Source organism: Schistocerca serialis, chromosome 6, assembly GCF_023864345.2.
Source record: "Schistocerca serialis cubense isolate TAMUIC-IGC-003099 chromosome 6, iqSchSeri2.2, whole genome shotgun sequence".
Lineage (NCBI taxonomy): Eukaryota > Metazoa > Arthropoda > Insecta > Orthoptera > Acrididae > Schistocerca > Schistocerca serialis.
The window spans coordinates 70,806,925-70,827,627 of record NC_064643.1 but is presented as its reverse complement, the minus strand read 5'-3'; positions in this window follow the sequence as shown (position 1 = coordinate 70,827,627).

Below are 20,703 nucleotides of genomic sequence, written 5' to 3'. Positions count from 1 at the left end.
AATCTAAAACTGGACTCACAGGGGAGGTTCAAATCATAGAAAGTTAGAGTGTCAGTCCTCCCGTACATCAGTCGGCATTGTGCCTTTTGTATTAAATTCGGATGCAATTTCTGCGTTTCATCGTCAATAAGAAGGTCCAAGGTACACAGTAAACCTGAAGTGAAGCATCGGAATCTAAAACTGGATCACAGGAGAGGTTCAAATCATAGAAAGTTGGAGTGTCAGTCCTCTTGTACTTAAGTCAGCATTGTGCCTTTTGAATGTAATTCCGATGCATTTTCTGTGCTTCTTATTCAATAAGAAGATGCATGGTATACAGTAAACCTGAAGTGTAGCATCGGAATCTAAAACTGGACACACAGGAGAGGTTCAAATCATAGAAAGTTAGAGTGTCCGTCCTCTTGTACTTATTTCGGCATTGTGCTATTTAGAATTTAATTCCGATGCAATTTCTGTGTTTCTTCGTCAATAAGAAGGTCCAAGGTATAAAGTAAACCTGAAGTGAAGCATCGGAATCTAAAACTGGACTCACAGGAGAGGTTCAAATCACAGAAAGTTTGAGTCTCAGTCCTATTGTACTCAAGTCGCCATTGTGCCTTTTGAATTTAATTCCGATGCAATTTCTGTGCTTCATCGTCAATAAGATGGTCCATGGTATACATTAAACCTGAAGTGTAACATCGGCATCTAAAACTGGACTCACAGGAGAGGTTCGATTCATAGAAAAATAGAGTGTCACTCCTCTTGGACATAAGACGGCATTGTGGCTTTTGAATTTAATTCCGATGCATTTTCTGTGCTTCTTCGTCAATAAGAAGGTCCATGGTATACAGTAAACCTGAAGTGTAGCATCGGAAGCTAAAATTGGACACACAGGAGAGGTTCAAATCATAGAAAGTTAGTGTGTCAGTCCTATTGTACTTAAGTCGGCATTGTGAATTTTGCATTAAATTCGGATGCAATTCCTGTGTTTCATCGTCAATAAGATGGTCCAAGGGATACAGTAAACCTGAAGTGAAGATTCAGAATCTAAAACTGGACTCACAGGAGAGATTCAAATGATAGAAAGTTAGAGTGTCAGTCCCCTTGTCCTTAAGTCGGCATTGTGCCCTTTGAATTTAATTCCGTTGATATTTCTGTGTTTCATCGTCAATACGAAGGTCCAAGGTATACAGTAAATCTGAAGTTAAGCCTCGGAAACTAAAACTGGACTCACAGGAGAGGTTCAAATCATAGAAAGTGAGAGTGTCAGTCCTCTTGTACTTAAGCCGGGATTGTGCCTTTTGTATAAAATTCGGATGCAATTTCCGTGTTTCATCGTCAATAAGAAGGTCCAAGGGATACAGTAAACCTTAAGTGAAGCATCGGAATCTAAAACAGGACTCACAGGAGTGGTTCAAATCATAGAAAGTTAGAGGGTCAGTCTTCTTGTAATTAAGTCGGCATTGTGCCTTTTGAATTTAATTATGATGCAATTTCTGTGCTTCATCGACATAAAGAACGTCCAAGGGATACAGTAAACCTGAAGTGAAGCATCGGAATCTAAAACATGACTCACATTACGGGTTCAAATCATAGAATTTTAGTGTGTCAGTCCTCTTGTACTTTAGTCGGCATTGTGCCTTTTGTATTAAATTCGGATGCAGTTTCTGTGTTTCATCGTCAATAAGAAGGTCCAAGGGATACAGTAAACCTGAAGTGAGGCATCGGAATCTAAAGCTGGACCCACAGTAGAGGTTCAAATCATAGAAAGTCAGAGAGTCAGTCCACTTGTACTTAACTCGGCATTGTGCCTTTTGATTTTAATTCCGATGCAATTTCTGTGCTTCATCGTCAATAAGAAGGTCCAAGGTACACAGAAAACCTGAAGTGAAGCATCGGAATCTAACACTGGATCACAGGAGAGGTTCAAACCATAAAAAGTTTGAGTGTCAGTCCTCTTGTACTTAAGTCGGCATTGTGCCTTTTGAATTTAATTCCCATGCAATTTCTGTGTTTCATCGTCAATACGAAGGTCCAAGTCATACAGTAAACCTGAAGTGAAGCATCGTAATCTAAAACTGGACTCACAGGAGAGGATCACTTCATAGAAAGTTACAGTGTCGGTCCTCTTCTACTTAAGTCGGCATTGTGCCTTTTGAATTTAATTCCGATGCAATTTCTATGCTTCATCGTCAATAAGAAGGTCCATGGTATACAGTAAACCTGAAGTGTAGCATCGGAATCTAAAACTGGACACACACGAGAGGTTCAAATCACAGAAAGTTATAGTCTCAGTCCTCTTGTACTCAAGTCGGTATTGTGCATTTTGTATTAAATTCGGATGCTACTTCTGTGTTTCATCGTCAATATGAAAGTCCAAGGGATACAGTAAACCTGAAGTGAAGCATCGGAATCTAAAACTGGACTCACAGGGGAGGTTCAAATCATAGAAAGTTAGAGTGTCAGTCCTCCTGTACATAAGTCGGCATTGCGCCTTTTGTATTAAATTCGGATGCAATTTCTGTGTTTCATCGTCAGTAAGAAGGTCCAAGGTATAAAGTAAACCTGAAGTGAAGCATCGGAATCTAAAACTGGACTCACAGGAGAGGTTCAAATCACCGAAAGTTAGAGTCTCAGTGCTCTTGTACTCAAGTCGGCATTGTGCCTTTTGAATTTAATTCCGATGCAATTTCTGTGTTTCATCGTCAATACGAAGGTCCAAGTGATACAGTAAACCTGAAGTGTAACATCGGCATCTAAAACTGGACTCACAGGAGAGGTTCGATTCATAGAAAATTAGAGTGTCACTCCTCTTGGACTTAAGACGGCATTGTGGCTTTTGAATTTAATTCCGATGAAAGTCCTGTGTTTCATCGTCAATAAGAAGTTCCAAGGTAAACAGTAAACCTGAAGTGAAGCTTCGGAATCTAAAACTCGACTCACAGGGAGGTTCAAATCATAGAAAGATAGATTGTAGTCCTCTTGTACTTAAGTCGGCATTGTGACTTTTGTATTAAATTCGGATGCAATTTATATGCTTCATCGTCAATAAGAAGGACCATGGTATACAGTAAACCTGAAGTGAAGCATCGGAATCTAAAACTGGACTCACAGGGGAGGTTCAAATCATAGAAAGTGAGAGGGTCAGGCCTCTAGTACTAAAGTCGGCATTGTGCCTTTTGTATTAAATTCGGATGCTATTTCTGTGTTTCAACGTCAAGACGAATTTCCAAGGGATACAGTAAACATGATGTGAAGCATCGGAATCTAAAACTGGACTCACAGGGGAGGTTCAAATCATAGAAAGTTAGAGTGTCAGTCCTCCTGTACTTAAGTAGGCATGTGAAGCATCGGAATCTAAAACTGGACTCACAGTCGAGGTTCAAATCATAGAAAGTTAGAGTGTCAGTCCTCCTGTACTTAAGTCGGCATTGTGCCTTTTGTATTAAATTCGGATGCAATTTCTGTGTTTCATCGTCAATAAGAAGGTCCAAGGGATACTGTAAACCTGAAGTGAAGCATCGGAATCTAAATCTAGACTCACAGGAGAGGTTAAAATCATAGAAAGTTAGAGTGTCAGTCCTCTTGTACTTAAGTCGGCATTGTGCCTTTTGAACTTAATTCCGATGCATTTTCTGTGCTTCTTCGTCAATAAGAAGGTCCATGGTATACAGTAAACCTGAAGTGTAGCATCGGAAGCTAAAACTGGACACACAGGAGAGGTTCAAATCATAGAAAGTTAGAGTGTCCGTCCTCTTGTACTTAAGTCGGCATTGTGCTATTCTGAATTTAATTCCGATGCAATATCTGTGTTTCTTCATCAATAAGAAGGTCCAAGCTATACAGTAAAACTGAAGTGAAGCATCGGAATCTAAAACTGGACTCACAGGAGAGGTCCAAATCACAAAAAGTTAGAGTCTCAGTCCTCTTGTACTCAAGTCGGCATTGTGCCTTTTGAATTTAATTCCGATGCAATTTCTGTGCTTCATCGTCAATAAGAAGGTCCATGGTATACAGTAAACCTGAAGTGTAACATCGCCAACTAACACTGGACTCACAGGAGAGGTTCGATTCGTAGAAAGTTAGAGTGTCACACCTCTTGTACTTAAGTCAGCATTGTGGCTTTTGAATTTAATTCCGATGCAATTCCTGTATTTCATCGTCAATAAGAAGTTCCAAGGTATACAGTAAACCTGAAGTGAAGCATCGGAATCTAAAACTCGACTCACAGGAGAGGTTCAAATCATAGAATGTTAGAGTGTCAATCCTCTTGTCCTTAAGTCGGCATTGTGCCCTTTGAATTCATTTCCGATGCAATTTCTGTGTTTCATCGTCAACACGTAGGTCTAAGGTATACAGTAAATCTGAAGTTAAGCATCGGAATCTAAAAATGGACTCATAGGAGAGGTTCAAATCATAGAAAGGTAGAGTGTCAGTCCTCTTGTACTTAAGTCGGCATTGTGACTTTTGTATTAAATTCGGATGCAATTTCTGTGTTTCATCGTCAATAAGTAGGTCCAAGGGATACAGTAAACCTGAAGTGAAGCTTCAGAATCTAAAACTGGACTCACAGGAGAGGTTCAAATCATAGATAGTTAGAGTGTCAGTCCTCTTGTACGTAAGTCAGCATTGTGCCTTTTGTATTAAATTCGGATACAATTTTGTGTTTCATCGTCAATAAGAAGGTCCAAGGGATACAGTAAACCTGAAGTGAAGCATCGGAATCTAAAACTGGACTCACAGGAGAGGTTCAAATCACAGAAACTTAGAGTGTCAGTCCTCTTGTACTTAATTCGGCATTGTGCATCTGTATTAAATTTGGATGCAATTTCTGTGCTTCATCATCGATAAGAAGGTCTAAGGGATTCAGTAAACCTGAAGTGTAGCATCGGAATCTAAAACTGGACTCACAGGAGAGGTTCAAATCATAGAAAGTGAGAGTATCAGTCCTCTTTTACTTAAGTCAGCATTGCGCCTTTTGTATTTAATTCGGATGCAATTTCTGTGTTTCATCGCCAATAAGAATGTCCAAGGGATACAGTAAACCTGAAGTGAAGCATCGAAATCTAAAACTGGACTCGCAGGAGAGGTTCAAGTCATTGTAAGTGAGAGTGTCAGTCCTCTTGTAGTTAAGTTGGCATTGTGCCCTTTGTGTTACATTCGGATGCAATTTCTGTGTTTCATCGTCAATAAAAAGGTGCAAGGTATACAGTAAACCTGAAGTCAAGCATCCGAATCTAAGACTGGACTCACAGGAGAGGTTCAAATCATAGTAAGTGAGAGTGTTCGTCCTCTTGTACTTATGTCGGCATTGACCTATTTTGAATTTAATTCCGATGCAATTTCTGTGTTTCATTGTCAATAAGAAGGTCCAAGGGATACAGTAAACCTGAAGTGAAGCATCGGAATCTAAAACTGGACTCACAGGGGAGGTTCAAATCATAGAAAGTTAGAGTGTCAGTCCTCCTGTACATAAGTCGGCATTGTGGCTTTTGTATTAAATTTGGATGCAATTTCTGTGTTTCATCGTCAATAAGAGTGTCCAAGGGATACAGTAAACCTGAAGTGAAGCATCAGAATCTAAAACCAGAATCACAGGAGAGGTTCAAATCATAGAAAGTTAGAGTGTCAGTCCTCTTCTACTTAAGTCAGCATTGTGCCTTTTGAATTTCATTCCGATGCATTTTCTGTGCTTCTTAGTCGATAAGAAGATGCGTGGTATACAGTAAACCTGAAGTGTAGCATCGTAATCTAAAACTGGACGCACAGGAGAGGTTCAAATCATAGAAAGTTAGAGTGTTCGTCCTCTTGTACTTAAGTCGGCATTGTGCTATTTTGAATTTAATTCCGATGCAATTTCTGTGTTTCTTCGTCAATAAGAAGGTCCAAGGTATACATTAAACCTGAAGTGTAACATCGGCATCTAAAACTGGACTCACAGGAGAGGTTCGATTCATAGAAAATTAGAGTGTCACTCCTCTTGGACTTAAGACGGCATTGTGGCTTTTGAATTTAATTCCGATGAAAGTCCTGTGTTTCATCGTCAATAAGAAGGTCCAAGGGATACAGTAAACCAGAAGTGAAGCATCGGAATGTAAAACCGGCCTCACAGGAGAGGTTCAAATCATAGAAATTTAGAGTGTCAGTCATCTTGTACTGAAGTCGGCATTGTGCCTTTTGTATAAAATTCGGATGCTATTTCTGTGTTTCGTCGTCAATAAGAAGGTGCAAGGTTTACAGTAAACCTTAAGTGAAGCATCGGAATCTAAAACTGGACCCACAGGAGAGGTTCAAATCATAGAAAGTGAGAGTGTCAGTCCTCTTGTACTTAAGTCGGCATTGTGCCTTTTGTATTAAATTCGGAGGCAACTTCTGTGTTTCATCGTCAGTAAGAAGGTCCAAGGTATACAGTAAACCTGAAGTGAAGCATCGGAATCTAAAATTGGACTCACAGGAGCGGTTCATATCATAGAAATTTAGAGTCTCAGTCCTCTTGTACTCATGTCGGCATTGTGCCTTCTGTATTAAATTCGGATGCAATTTCTGTGTTTCATCGTCAATAAGAAGATCTAAGGGATTCAGTAAACCTGAAGTGAAGCATCGGAATCTAAAACTGGACTAACAGGAGAGGTTCAAATCATAGAAAGTTAGAGTGTCAGTCCTCTTGTACTTAAGTCGGCATTGTGCCTTTTGCATTGAATTCGGATACAATTTCTGTGTTTCATCAACAATAAGAAGGTCCAAGGGATACAATAAACCTGAAGCGAAGTATCGGAATCTAAAACTGGACTCACAGGAGAGGTTCAAAACATAGAAACTTAGAGTGTCAGTCCTCATGTACTTAAGTTGGCATTGTGCCTTTTGAATTTAATTCCGATGCATTTTCTGTGCTTCATCATCAATAAGAAGGTCCATGGTATACAGTAAACCTGAAGTGTAGCATCGGAATCTAAAACTGGACACACAGGAGAGGTTCAAATCATAGAAAGTTAGAGTGTCCGTCCTCTTGTACTTAAGTCGGCATTGTGCTATTTGGAATTTAATTCCGATGCAATTTCTGTGTCTCTTCGTAAATAAGAAGGGCCAAGGTATACAGTAACCCTGAAGTGAAGCATCGGAAACTAAAACTGGACTCACAGGAGAGGTTCAAATCAAAGAAAGTTAGAGTCTCAGTCCTCTTGTACTCAAATCGGCATTGTGCCATTTGAATTTAATTCCGATGCAATTTCTGTGTTTCATCGTCAATAAGAAGGTCCAAGGGATACAGTAAACCTGAAGTGAAGCTTCAGAATCTAAAACTGGACTCACAGGAGAGGTTCAAATCATAGAAAGTTAGAGTGTAAGTCCTCTTGTACTTAAGTCGGCATTGTGCCTTTTGTATTAAATTCGGATACTATTTCTGTGTTTCATCGACAATAAGAAGGTCCAAGGGATACAGCAAACCTGAAGTGAAGTATCGGAATCTAAAACTGAACTCACAGGAGAGGTTCAAATCATATAAAGTTAGAGTGTCAGTCCTCTTGTACTTGAGTCGGCATTGTGCCTTTTGAATTTAATTCCGATGCAATCTCTGTGTTTCATCGTCAATAAGAAGGTCCAAGGTATACAGTAAACGCGAAGTGAAGCATCGGACTGTAAACCCGGACTCACAGGAGAGGTTCAAATCATAGAAAGTTAGAGTGTCAGGCATCTTGTACTTAAGTCGGCATTGTGCCTTTTGTATAAAATTCGGATGCTATTTCTGTGTTTCGTCGCCAATAAGAAGGTGCAAGGTATACAGTAACACTTAAGTGAAGCATCGGAATCTAAAACTGGACTCACAGGAGAGGTTCAAATCGTAGGAAGTGAGAGTGTCAGTCCTCTTGTACGTAAGTCGGCATTGTGCCTTTTGTATTAAATTCGGATGCAATTTCTGTGTTTCATTGTCAATAAGAAGGTCCAAGGGATACAGTAAACCTGAAGTAAAGCATTGTAATCTAAAACTGGACTCGCTGGAGAGATTCAAGTCATAGAAAGTAAGAGTGTCAGTCCTCATGCACTTAGGTTGGCATTGTGCCCTTTGTATTACATTCGGATGCAATTTCTGTGTTTCATCGTCAATAAGAAGGTCCAAGGGATACAGTAAACCTGAAGTAAAGCATTGGAATCTAAAAGTGGACTCGCAGAAGAGGTTCAAGTCATAGGAAGTGAGAGTGTCAGTCCTCTATTACTTAAGTCAGGATTGTGCTTTTGTATTTAATTCGTATGCAATTTCTGTGTTTCATCGTCAATAAGAAGGTCCATGGTATACAGTAAACCTGAAGTGTAGCATCGGAATCTAAAACTGGACACACAGGAGAGGTTCAAATCACAGAAAGTTATTGTCTCAGTCCTCTTGTACTCAAGTCGGCATTGTGCATTGTGTATTAAAATCGGATGCTATTTCTGTGTTTCATCGTCAATAAGAAGGTCCAAGGGATACAGTAAACCTGAAGTGAAGCATCGGAATCTAAAACTGGACTCACAGGGGAGGTTCAAATCATAGAAAGTTAGAGTGTCAGTCCTCCTGTACATAAGTCGGCATTGTGGCTTTTGTATTAAATACGGATGCAATTTCTGTGTTTCATCGTCAATAAGAGTGTCCAAGGGATACAGTAAACCTGAAGTGAAGCATCAGAATCTAAAACTAGAATCACGGGACAGGTTCAAATCATAGAAAATTAGAGTGTCAGTCCTCTTCTACTTAAGTCAGCATTGTGCCTTTTGAATTTCATTCCGATGCATTTTCTGTGCTTCTTAGTCGATAAGAAGATGCATGGTATACAGTAAACCTGAAGTCTAGCATCGTAATCTAAAACTGGACACACAGGAGAGGTTCAAATCATAGAAAGTTAGAGTGTCCGTCCTCTTGTACTTAAGTCGGCATTGTGCTATTTTGAATTTAATTCCGATGCAATTTCTGTGTTTCTTCGTCAATAAGAAGGTCCAAGGTATAAAGTAAACCTGAAGTGAAGCATCGGATTCTAAAACTGGACTCACAGGAGAGGTTCAAATCACAGAAAGTTAGAGTCTCAGTCCTCTTGTACTCAAGTCGGCATTGTGCCTTTTGAATTTAATTCCGATGCAATATCTGTGCTTCATCGTCAATAAGAAGGTCCATGGTATACATTTAACCTGAAGTGTAACATCGGCATCTAAAACTGGACTCACAGGAGAGGTTCGATTCATAGAAAAATAGAGAGTCACTCCTCTTGGACTTAAGACGGCATTGTGGCTTTTGAATTTAATTCCGATGAAATTCCTGTGTTTCATCGTCAATAAGAAGTTCCAAGGTAAACAGTAAACCTGAAGCGAAGCATCGGAATCTAAAACTCGACTCACAGGAGAGGTTCAAATCATAGAAAGTTACAGTGTCAGTCCTCTTGTACTTAAGTCGGCATTGTGCCTTTTGAATTTAACTCCGAAGCATTTTCTGTGCTTCGTCGTCAATACGAAGGTCCATGGTATACAGTAAACCTGAAGCGTAGCATCGGAAGCTAAAATTGGACACACAGGAGAGGTTCAAATCATAGAAAGTTAGTGTGTCAGTCCTCTTGTACATAAGTCGGCCTTGTAAATTTTGCATTAAATTCGGATGCAATTTCTGCGTTTCATCGTCAATAAGAAGGTCCAAGGGATACAGTAAACCTGAAGTGAAGATTCAGAATCTAAAACTGGACTCACAGGAGAGGTTCAAATCATATAAAGTTAGAGGGTCAGTCTTCTTGTATTTAAGTCGGCATTGTGCCTTTTGAATTTAATTATGATGCAATTTCTGTGCTTCATCAACGTAAAGAACGTCCAAGGGATACAGTAAACCTGAAGTGAAGCATCGGAATCTAAAACTGGACTCACATTAGCTGTTCAAATCATAGTATCTTAGTGTGACAGTCCTCTAGTACTTTAGTCGGTATTGTGCCTTTTGTATTAAATTCGGATGCAATTTCTGTGTTTCTTCGTCAATAAGAAGGTCCATGGGATACAGTAAACCTGAAGTGAAGCATCGGAATCTAAAACTGGACTCACAGGAGAGGATCACATCATAGTAAGTTACAGTGTCGGTCCTCTTCTACTTAAGTCGGCACTGTGCCTTTTGAATTTAATTCCGATGCAATTTCTATGCTTCATCGTCAATAAGAAGGTCCATGGTATACAGTAAACCTGAAGTGTAGCATCGGAATCTGAAACTGGACACACAGGAGAGGTTCAAATCCCAGAAAGTTATAGTCTCAGTCCTCTTGTACTCAAGTCGGCATTGTGCATTTTGTATTAAATTCGGATGCTATTTCTGTGTTTCATCGTCAATAAGAAGGTCCAAGGGATACAGTAAACCTGAAGTGAAGCATCGGAATCTAAAACTGGACTCACAGGGGATTTTCAAATCATAGAAACTTAGAGTGTCAGTCCTCCTGTACACAAGACGGCATTGAGCCCTTTGTATTAAATTCGGATGCAATTTCTGTGTTTCATCGTCAATAAGAATGTCCAAGGGATACAGTAAACCTGAAGTGAAGCATCGGAATCTAAATCTAGAAGCACAGGAGAGGTTCTAATCATAGAAAGTTAGAGTGTCAGTCCTCTTCTACTTAGGTCAGCATTGTGCCTTTTGAATTTAATTCCCATCCATTTTCTGTGCTTCTTAGTCAATAAGAAGATGCATGGTATACAGTAAACCTGAAGTGAAGATTCAGAATCTAAAACTGGACTCACAGGAGAGGTTCAAATCATAGAAAGTTAGAGTGTCAGTCCTCCTGTACTTAAGTAGGCATGTGAAGCATCGGAATCTAAAACTAGACTCACAGTCGAGGTTCAAATCATAGAAAGTTAGAGTGTCAGTCCTCCTGTACTTAAGTCGGCAATGTGCCTTTTGTATTAAATTCGGATGCAATTTCTGTGTTTCATCGTCAATAAGAAGGTCCAAGGGATACTGTAAACCTGAAGTGAAGCATCGGAATCTAAATCTAGACTCACAGGAGAGGTTAAAATCATAGAAAGTTAGAGTGTCAGTCCTCTTGTACTTAATTCGGCATTGTGCCTCCGTATTAAATTTGGATGCAATTTCTGTGTTTCATCGTCGATAAGAAGGTTTAAGGGAATCAGTAAACCTGAAGTGTAGCATCGGAATCTAAAACTGGACTCACTGGAGAGGTTCAAATCATAGAAAGTGAGAGTATCAGTCCTCTTTTACTTAAGTCAGCATTGTGACTTTTGTATTTAATTCGGATGCAATTTATGTGTTTCATCGTCAATAAGAAGGTCCAAGGTATACAGTAAACCTGAAGTGAAGCATCGGAATCTAAAACTGGACTCGCAGGAGAGTTTCAAGTCATAGAAAGTGAGAGTGTCAGACCTCTTGTAGTTAAGTTTTCATTGTGCCCTTTGTATTAAATTCGGAGGCAACTTCTGTGTTTCATCATCAGTAAGAAGGTCCAAGGTATACAGTAAACCTGAAGCAAAGTATCGGAATCTGAAACTGGACTCACAGGAGAGGTTCAAATCATAGAAACTTAGAGTGTCAGTCCTCATGTACTTAAGTCGGCATTGTTCGTTTTGAATTTAATTCCGATGCAATCTCTGTGTTTCATCGTCAATGAGAAAGTCCATGGGATACAGTAAACCAGAAGTGAAGCATCGCAATGTAAAACCGGACTCACAGGAGAGGTTCAAATCATAGAAAGTTAGAGTGTCAGTCATCTTTTACTTAAGTCAGCATTGTGCCTTTTGTATAAAATTCGGATGCAATTTCTGTGTTTCGTCGTCAATAAGAAGGTGCAAGGTATACAGTAAACCTTAAGTGAAGCATCGGAATCTAAAACTGGACTCACAGGAGAGGTTCAAATCATAGAAAGTGAGAGTGTCCGTCCTATTGTACTTAAGTCGGCATTGTGCTATTTTGAATTTAATTCCGATGCAATTTCTGTGTTTCTTCGTCAATTAGAAGGTACAAGGTATACAGTAAACCAAAAGTGAAGCATCGAAATCTAAAACTGGACTCACAGGAGAGGTTCAAATCACAGAAACTTAGAGTCTCAGTCCTCTTGTACTCAAATCGGCATTGTGCCATTTAAATTTAATTCGGATGCACTTTCTGTGTTTCATCGTCAATAAGAAGGTCCAAGGGATACAGTAAACCTGAAGACAAGCTTCAGAATCTAAAACTGGACTCACAGGAAAGGTTCAAATCATAGAAAGTTAGAGTGACAGTCCTCTTGTACTTAAGTCGGCATTGTGCCTCTGTATTAAATTTGGATGCAATTTCTGTGTTTCATCGTCGATAAGAAGGTCTAAGGGATTCAGTAAACGTGAAGTGTAGCATCGGAATCTAAAAGTGGACTCACAGGAGAGGTTCAAATCATTGAATGTGAGAGTATCAGTCCTCTTTTACTTAAGTCAGCATTGTGCCATTTGTATTTAATTCGGATGCAATTTCTGTGTTTCATCGTCAATAAGAAGGTCCAAGGGATACAGTAAACCTGAAGTGAAGCATCGGAATCTAAAACTCGACTCGCAGGAGAGGTTCAAGTCATAGAAAGTGTGAGTGTCAGTCCTCTTGCAAATAAGTTGGAATTGTGCCCTTTTTATTACATTCGGATGCTATTTCTGTGTTCCATCGTCAATAAGAAGGTGCAGGGTATACAGTAAACCTGAAGTCAAGCATCGGAATCTAAGACTGGACTCACAGGAGAGGTTCAAATCATAGAAAGTGAGAGTATCAGTCCTCTTGTACGTAAGTCGGCATTGTGCCTTTTGTATTAAATTCGGATGCAATTTGTGTGTTTCATCCACAATAACAAGGTCCAAGGGATACAGTAAACCTGAAGTGAAGCATCGGGATCTAAAACTGGATTCACAGGGGAGGTTCATAACATAGAAAGTTAGAGTGTCAGTCCTCCTGTACATAAGTCGGCATTGTGCCTTTTGTATTAAATTCGGTTGAATTTCTGTGTTTCATCGCCAATAAGAAGGTCCATGGTATACTGTAAACCTGAAGTGTAGCATCGGAATCTAAAACTGGACACACAGGAGAGGTTCAAATCATAGAAAGTTAGAGTGTCCGTCCTCTTGTACTTAAGTCGGCATTGTGCTATTTGGAAGTTAATTCCGATGCAATTTCTGTGTCTCTTCGTCAATAAGAAGGGCCAAGGTATACAGTAAACCTGAAGTGAAGCATCGGAATCTAAAACTGGACTCACAGGAGAGGTTCAAATCGTAGGAAGTGAGAGTGTCAGTCCTCTTGTACTTAAGTCGGCATTGTGCCTTTTGTATTAAATTCGGAAGCAATTTCTGTGTTTCATTGTCAATAAGAAGGTCCAAGGGATACAGTAAACCTGAAGTAAAGCATTGTAATCTAAAACTGGACTCGCAGGAGAGGTTCAAGGCATAGAAAGTGTGAGTGTCAGTCCTCTTGCACTTAGGTTGGCATTGTGCCCTTTGTATTACATTCGGATGCAATTTCTGTGTTTCATCGTCAATAAGAAGGTCCAAGGGATACAGTAAACCTGAAATGAAGCATCGGAATCTTAAACTGGACTCACAGGAGAGAATCGAATCATAGAAAGTTAGAGTGTCAGTCCTCTTCTACTTAAGTCGGCATTGTGCCTTTTGAATTTAATTCCGATGCATTTTCTGTGCTTCATTGTCAATAAGAAGGTCCATGGTATACAGTAAACCTGAAGTGAAGCATCGGAATCTAAAACTGGACTCACAGGCGAGGTTCATATCTTAGAAAGTTAGAGTGTGAGTCCTCTTGTACTTAAGTCGGCATTGTGCCTTTTGTATAAAATTCGGATGCAATTTCTGTGTTTCGTCGTCAATAACAAGGTGCAAGGTATACAGTAAACCTGAAGTGATGCATCGGAATCTAAAACTGGACTCACAGGAGAGGTTCATATCATAGAAATTGAGAGAGTCAGTCCTCATGTACTTAAGTCGGCATTGTGCCTTTTGTATTAAATTTGAATGCAATTTCTGTGTTTCATCGACAATACGAAGGTCCAAGGGATACAGTAAACCTGAAGTGAAGCATCGGAAACTAAAACTGGACTCACAGGAGAGGTTCAAATCGTAGAATGTTAGAGTGTCAGTCTTCTTGTACTTAAGACGGCATTGCGCCTTTTGTATTAAATTCGGATGCAATTTCCGAGTTTCATCGTCAATAAGAAAGTCTAAGGGATTCAGTAAACCTGAAGTGAAGCATCGGAATCTAAAACTGGACTCACAGGAGAGGTTCAAATCATAGAAAGTGAGAGTGTCGGTCCTCTATTACTTAAGTCAGCATTGTGCTTTTGTATTTAATTCGGATGCAATTTCTGTGTTTCATCGTCAATAAGAAGGTCCAAGGGATACAGTAAACCTAAAGTGAAGCATCGGAATATAAAACAGGACTCGCAGGAGAGGTTCAAGTCATAGAAAGTGAGACTGTCAGTCCTCTTCAACTTAAGGTGGGATTGTGCCTTTTGTGTTACATTCGGATGCAATTTCTGTGTTCCATCGTCAATAAGAAGGTGCAAGATAAACAGTAAACCTGAAGTGAAGCATCGGAATCTAAGACTGGACTCACAGGAGAGGTTCAAATCATAGAAAGTGAGAGTGTCAGTCCTCTTGTACTTAAGTCGGCATTGTGGCTTTTGTATTTAATTCCGATACATTTACTGTGCTTCATCGTAAATAAGAAGGTCCATGGTACACAGTGAACCTGAAGTGTGGCATCGGAATCTAAAACTGGACACACAGGAGAGGTTCAAATCATAGAGAGTTAGAGTGTCCGTCCTCTTGTACTTAAGTCGGCATTGTGCTATTTTGAATTTAATTCCGATGCAATTTCTGTGTTTCTTCGTCAATAAGAAGTTCCAAGGTACACAGTAAACCTGAAGTGAAGCATCAGAATCTAAAACTTGACTCACAGGAGAGGTTCAAATCACAGAAAGTTAGAGTGTCAATCCTCTTGTACTTAAGTCGGCATTGTGCCTTTTGTATTAAATTCGGATACAATTTCTGTGTTTCGTCGTCAATAAGAAGGTGCAAGGTATACAGTAAACCTTAAAAGGAACATCAGAATCTAAAACTGGACTCACAGGGGAGGTTCAAATCGTAGAAAGTGAGAGTGTCAGTCCTCTTGTACTTAAGTCGGCATTGTGCCTTTTGTATTACATTCAGATCCAATTTCTGTGTTTCATCGTCAATAAGAAGGTGCAAGGTATATAGTAAACCTGAAGTGAAGCATCGGAATCTAAAACTGGACTCACAGGAGAGGTTCGTATCATAGAAATTGAGAGGGTCAGTCCTCTTGTACTTAAGTCGGCATTGTGCCTCTGTATTAAATTTGGATGCAATTTCTGTGTTTCATCGTCGATAAGAAGGTCTAAGGGATTCAGTAAACGTGAAGTGTAGCATCGGAATCTAAAAGTGGACTCACAGGAGAGGTTCAAATCATTGAAAGTGAGAGTATCAGTCCTCTTTTACTTAAGTCAGCATTGTGCCTTTTGTATTTAATTCGGATGCAATTTCTGTGTTTCATCGTCAATAAGAAGGTCCAAGGGGTACAGTAAACCTGAAGTGAAGCATCGGAATCTAAAACTCGACTCGCAGGAGAGGTTCAAGTCATAGAAAGTGTGAGTGTCAGTCCTCTTGCAAATAAGTTGGCATTGTGCCCTTTTTATTACATTCGGATGCTATTTCTGTGTTCCATCGTCAATAAGAAGGTGCAGGGTATACAGTAAACCTGAAGTCAAGCATCGGAATCTAAGACTGGACTCACAGGAGAGGTTCAAATCATAGAAAGTGAGAGTATCAGTCCTCTTGTACGTAAGTCGGCATTGTGCCTTTTGTATTAAATTCGGATGCAATTTGTGTGTTTCATCCACAATAACAAGGTCCAAGGGATACAGTAAACCTGAAGTGAAGCATCGGGATCTAAAACTGGATTCACAGGGGAGGTTCATAACATAGAAAGTTAGAGTGTCAGTCCTCCTGTACATAAGTCGGCATTGTGCCTTTTGTATTAAATTCGGTTGAATTTCTGTGTTTCATCGCCAATAAGAAGGTCCATGGTATACTGTAAACCTGAAGTGTAGCATCGGAATCTAAAACTGGACACACAGGAGAGGTTCAAATCATAGAAAGTTAGAGTGTCCGTCCTCTTGTACTTAAGTCGGCATTGTGCTATTTGGAAGTTAATTCCGATGCAATTTCTGTGTCTCTTCGTCAATAAGAAGGGCCAAGGTATACAGTAAACCTGAAGTGAAGCATCGGAATCTAAAACTGGACTCACAGGAGAGGTTCAAATCGTAGGAAGTGAGAGTGTCAGTCCTCTTGTACTTAAGTCGGCATTGTGCCTTTTGTATTAAATTCGGAAGCAATTTCTGTGTTTCATTGTCAATAAGAAGGTCCAAGGGATACACTAAACCTGAAGTAAAGCATTGTAATCTAAAACTGGACTCGCAGGAGAGGTTCAAGGCATAGAAAGTGTGAGTGTCAGTCCTCTTGCACTTAGGTTGGCATTGTGCCCTTTGTATTACATTCGGATGCAATTTCTGTGTTTCATCGTCAATAAGAAGGTCCAAGGGATACAGTAAACCTGAAATGAAGCATCGGAATCTTAAACTGGACTCACAGGAGAGAATCGAATCATAGAAAGTTAGAGTGTCAGTCCTCTTCTACTTAAGTCGGCATTGTGCCTTTTGAATTTAATTCCGATGCATTTTCTGTGCTTCATTGTCAATAAGAAGGTCCATGGTATACAGTAAACCTGAAGTGAAGCATCGGAATCTAAAACTGGACTCACAGGAGAGGTTCATATCTTAGAAAGTTAGAGTGTGAGTCCTCTTGTACTTAAGTCGGCATTGTGCCTTTTGTATAAAATTCGGATGCAATTTCTGTGTTTCGTCGTCAATAACAAGGTGCAAGGTATACAGTAAACCTGAAGTGATGCATCGGAATCTAAAACTGGACTCACAGGAGAGGTTCATATCATAGAAATTGAGAGAGTCAGTCCTCATGTACTTATGTCGGCATTGTGCCTTTTGTATTAAATTTGAATGCAATTTCTGTGTTTCATCGACAATACGAAGGTCCAAGGGATACAGTAAACCTGAAGTGAAGCATCGGAATCTAAAACTGGACTCACAGGAGAGGTTCAAATCGTGGAATGTTAGAGTGTCAGTCTTCTTGTACTTAAGACGGCATTGCGCGTTTTGTATTAAATTCGGATGCAATTTCCGAGTTTCATCGTCAATAAGAAAGTCTAAGGGATTCAGTAAACCTGAAGTGAAGCATCGGAATCTAAAACTGGACTCACAGGAGAGGTTCAAATCATAGAAAGTGAGAGTGTCGGTCCTCTATTACTTAAGTCAGCATTGTGCTTTTGTATTTAATTCGGATGCAATTTCTGTGTTTCATCGTCAATAAGAAGGTCCAAGGGATACAGTAAACCTAAAGTGAAGCATCGGAATATAAAACAGGACTTGCAGGAGAGGTTCAAGTCATAGAAAGTGAGACTGTCAGTCCTCTTCAACTTAAGGTGGGATTGTGCCTTTTGTGTTACATTCGGATGCAATTTCTGTGTTCCATCGTCAATAAGAAGGTGCAAGATAAACAGTAAACCTGAAGTGAAGCATCGGAATCTAAGACTGGACTCACAGGAGAGGTTCAAATCATAGAAAGTGAGAGTGTCAGTCCTCTTGTACTTAAGTCGGCATTGTGGCTTTTGTATTTAATTCCGATACATTTACTGTGCTTCATCGTAAATAAGAAGGTCCATGGTACACAGTGAACCTGAAGTGTAGCATCGGAATCTAAAACTGGACACACAGGAGAGGTTCAAATCATAGAGAGTTAGAGTGTCCGTCCTCTTGTACTTAAGTCGGCATTGTGCTATTTTGAATTTAATTCCGATGCAATTTCTGTGTTTCTTCGTCAATAAGAAGTTCCAAGGTACACAGTAAACCTGAAGTGAAGCATCAGAATCTAAAACTGGACTCACAGGAGAGGTTCAAATCACAGAAAGTTAGAGTGTCAATCCTCTTGTACTTAAGTCGGCATTGTGCCTTTTGTATTAAATTCGGATACAATTTCTGTGTTTCGTCGTCAATAAGAAGGTGCAAGGTATACAGTAGACCTTAAAAGGAACATCAGAATCTAAAACTGGACTCACAGGGGAGGTTCAAATCGTAGAAAGTGAGAGTGTCAGTCCTCTTGTACTTAAGTCGGCATTGTGCCTTTTGTATTACATTCAGATCCAATTTCTGTGTTTCATCGTCAATAAGAAGGTGCAAGGTATATAGTAAACCTGAAGTGAAGCATCGGAATCTAAAACTGGACTCACAGGAGAGGTTCGTATCATAGAAATTGAGAGGGTCAGTCCTCTTGTACTTAAGCCGGCATTGTGCTTTTGTATTAAATTTGGATGCAATTTCTGTGTTTCATCGTCAATAAGACGGTCTAAGGGATTCAGTAAATCTGTAGTGAAGCATCGGAATCTAAAACTGGACTCACAGGAGAGGTTCAAATCATAGAAAGGTAGAGTGTCCGTCCTCTTGTACTTAAGTCGGCATTGTGCTTTTTGTATAGAATTTGGATGCAATTTCTGTGTTTCTGTGTTTCGTCGTGAATAAGAAGGTGCAAGGTAAACAGTAAACCTTAAGTGAAGCATCAGAATCTAAAACTGGACTCACAGGAGAGGTTCAAATCATAGAAAGTGAGAGTGTCAGTCCTCTTGTACCTAAGTCGGCATTGTGCCTTTTGTATTAAATTCGGATCCAATTTCTGTGTTTCATCGTCAATAAGAAGGTCCAAGGTATACAGTAAACCTCAAGTGAAGAATCGGAATCTAATACTGGACTTACAGGAGAGGTTCATATCATAGAAATTGAGAGTGTCAGTCCTCTTGTACTTAAGTCGGCATTGTGCCTTTTGTATTAAATTTGGATGCAATTTCTGTGTTTCATCGTCAATAAGAAGGTCTAAGGAATTCAGTAAACCTGAAGTGAATCTAAAACTGGACTCACAGGAGAGGTTCAGATCATAGAAAGTGAGAGTGTCAGTCCTCTTTTACTTAAGTCAGCATTGTGCTTTTGTATTTAGTTCGGATGCAATTTCTGTGTTTCATCGTCAATACGAAGGTCCAGGGGATACAGTAAACCTGAAGTGAAGCATCGGAATCTAAAACTGGACTCGCAGGAGAGGTTCAAGTCATAGAAAGTGAGAGTGTCAGTCCTCTTGTACCTAAGTCGGCATTGTGCCTTTTGCATTAAATTCGGATCCAATTTCTGTGTTTCATCGTCAATAAGAAGGTCCAAGGTATACAGTAAACCTGAAGTGAAGCATCGGAATCTAATACTGGACTTACAGGAGAGGTTCATATCATAGAAATTGAGAGTGTCAGTCCTCTTGTACTTAAGTCGGCATTGTGCCTTTTGTATTAAATTCGGATGCAATTTCTCTGTATCATCGTCAATAAGAAGGTCCAAGGGATACAGTAAACCTGAAGTGAAGCATCGGAATCTAAAACTGTACTTACAGGGGAGGTTCAAATCATAGAACGTTTGAGTGGCAGTCCTAGTGTACTTAAGTCGGCATTGAGCCTTATGTATTAAATTCAGATGCAATTTCTGTGTTTCATCGTCAATAAGAAGGTCCAAGGGATACAGTAAACCTGAAGTGAAGCATCGGAATTTAAAACTGGACTCACAGGAGAGGTTCAAATCATAGAAAGTTAGAGTGTCAGTCCTCTTCTACTTGAGTCGGCATTATGCCTTTTGAATTTAATTCCGATGCAATTTCTGTGTTTCGTCGTCAATAAGAAGGCCCAAGGTATACAGTAAAACTGAAGTGAAGCATCGGAATCTAAAACTGGACTCACAGGAGAGATTCAAATCACAGAAAGTTAGAGTCTCAGTCCTCTTGTACTCAAGTTGGCATTGTGCCTTTTGAATTTAATTCCGATGCAATTTCTGTGTTTCATCGTCAATAAGAAGGTCCAAGGGATACAGTAAAACTGAAGTGAAGCTTCAGAATCTAAAACTGGACTCACAGGAGAGGTTCAAATCATGGAAAGTGAGAGTGTCAGTCCTCTTGTACTTAAGTCAGCATTGTGCCTTTTGTATTAAATTCGGATGCAATTTCTGTGTTTCATCGTTAATAAGAAGGTCCAAGGGATACAGTAAACCTGAAGTGAAGCATTGGAATCTAAAACTGGAGTCGCAGGAGAGGTTCAAGTCATAGAAAGTGAGAGTGTCAGTCCTCTTTTACTTAAGTTGGCATTGTGCCCTTTGTATTACATTCGGATGCAATTTCTGTGTTTCATCGTCAATAAGAAGGTGCAAGGTATACAGTAAACCTGAAGCCAAGCATCGGAATCTAAGACTGGACTCACAGGAGAGGTTCAAATCATAGAAGGTGAGAGTGTCAGTCCTCTTGTACTTAAGTCGGCATGGTGCCTTTTGTATTCAATTCGGATGCAATTTCTGTGTTTCATCGTCAATAAGAAGGTACAAGGGATACAGTAAACCTAAAGTGAAGCATCGGAATCTATAACAGGACTCACAGGAGTTGTTCAAATCATAGAAAGTTAGAGTGTCAGTCCTCTTCTACATGAGTCGGCATTGTGCCTTTTGAATTTAATACCGATGCATTTTCTGTGCTTCATCGTCAATAAGAAGGTCCATGGTATACAGTAAACCTGAAGTGTAGCATCGGAATCTAAAA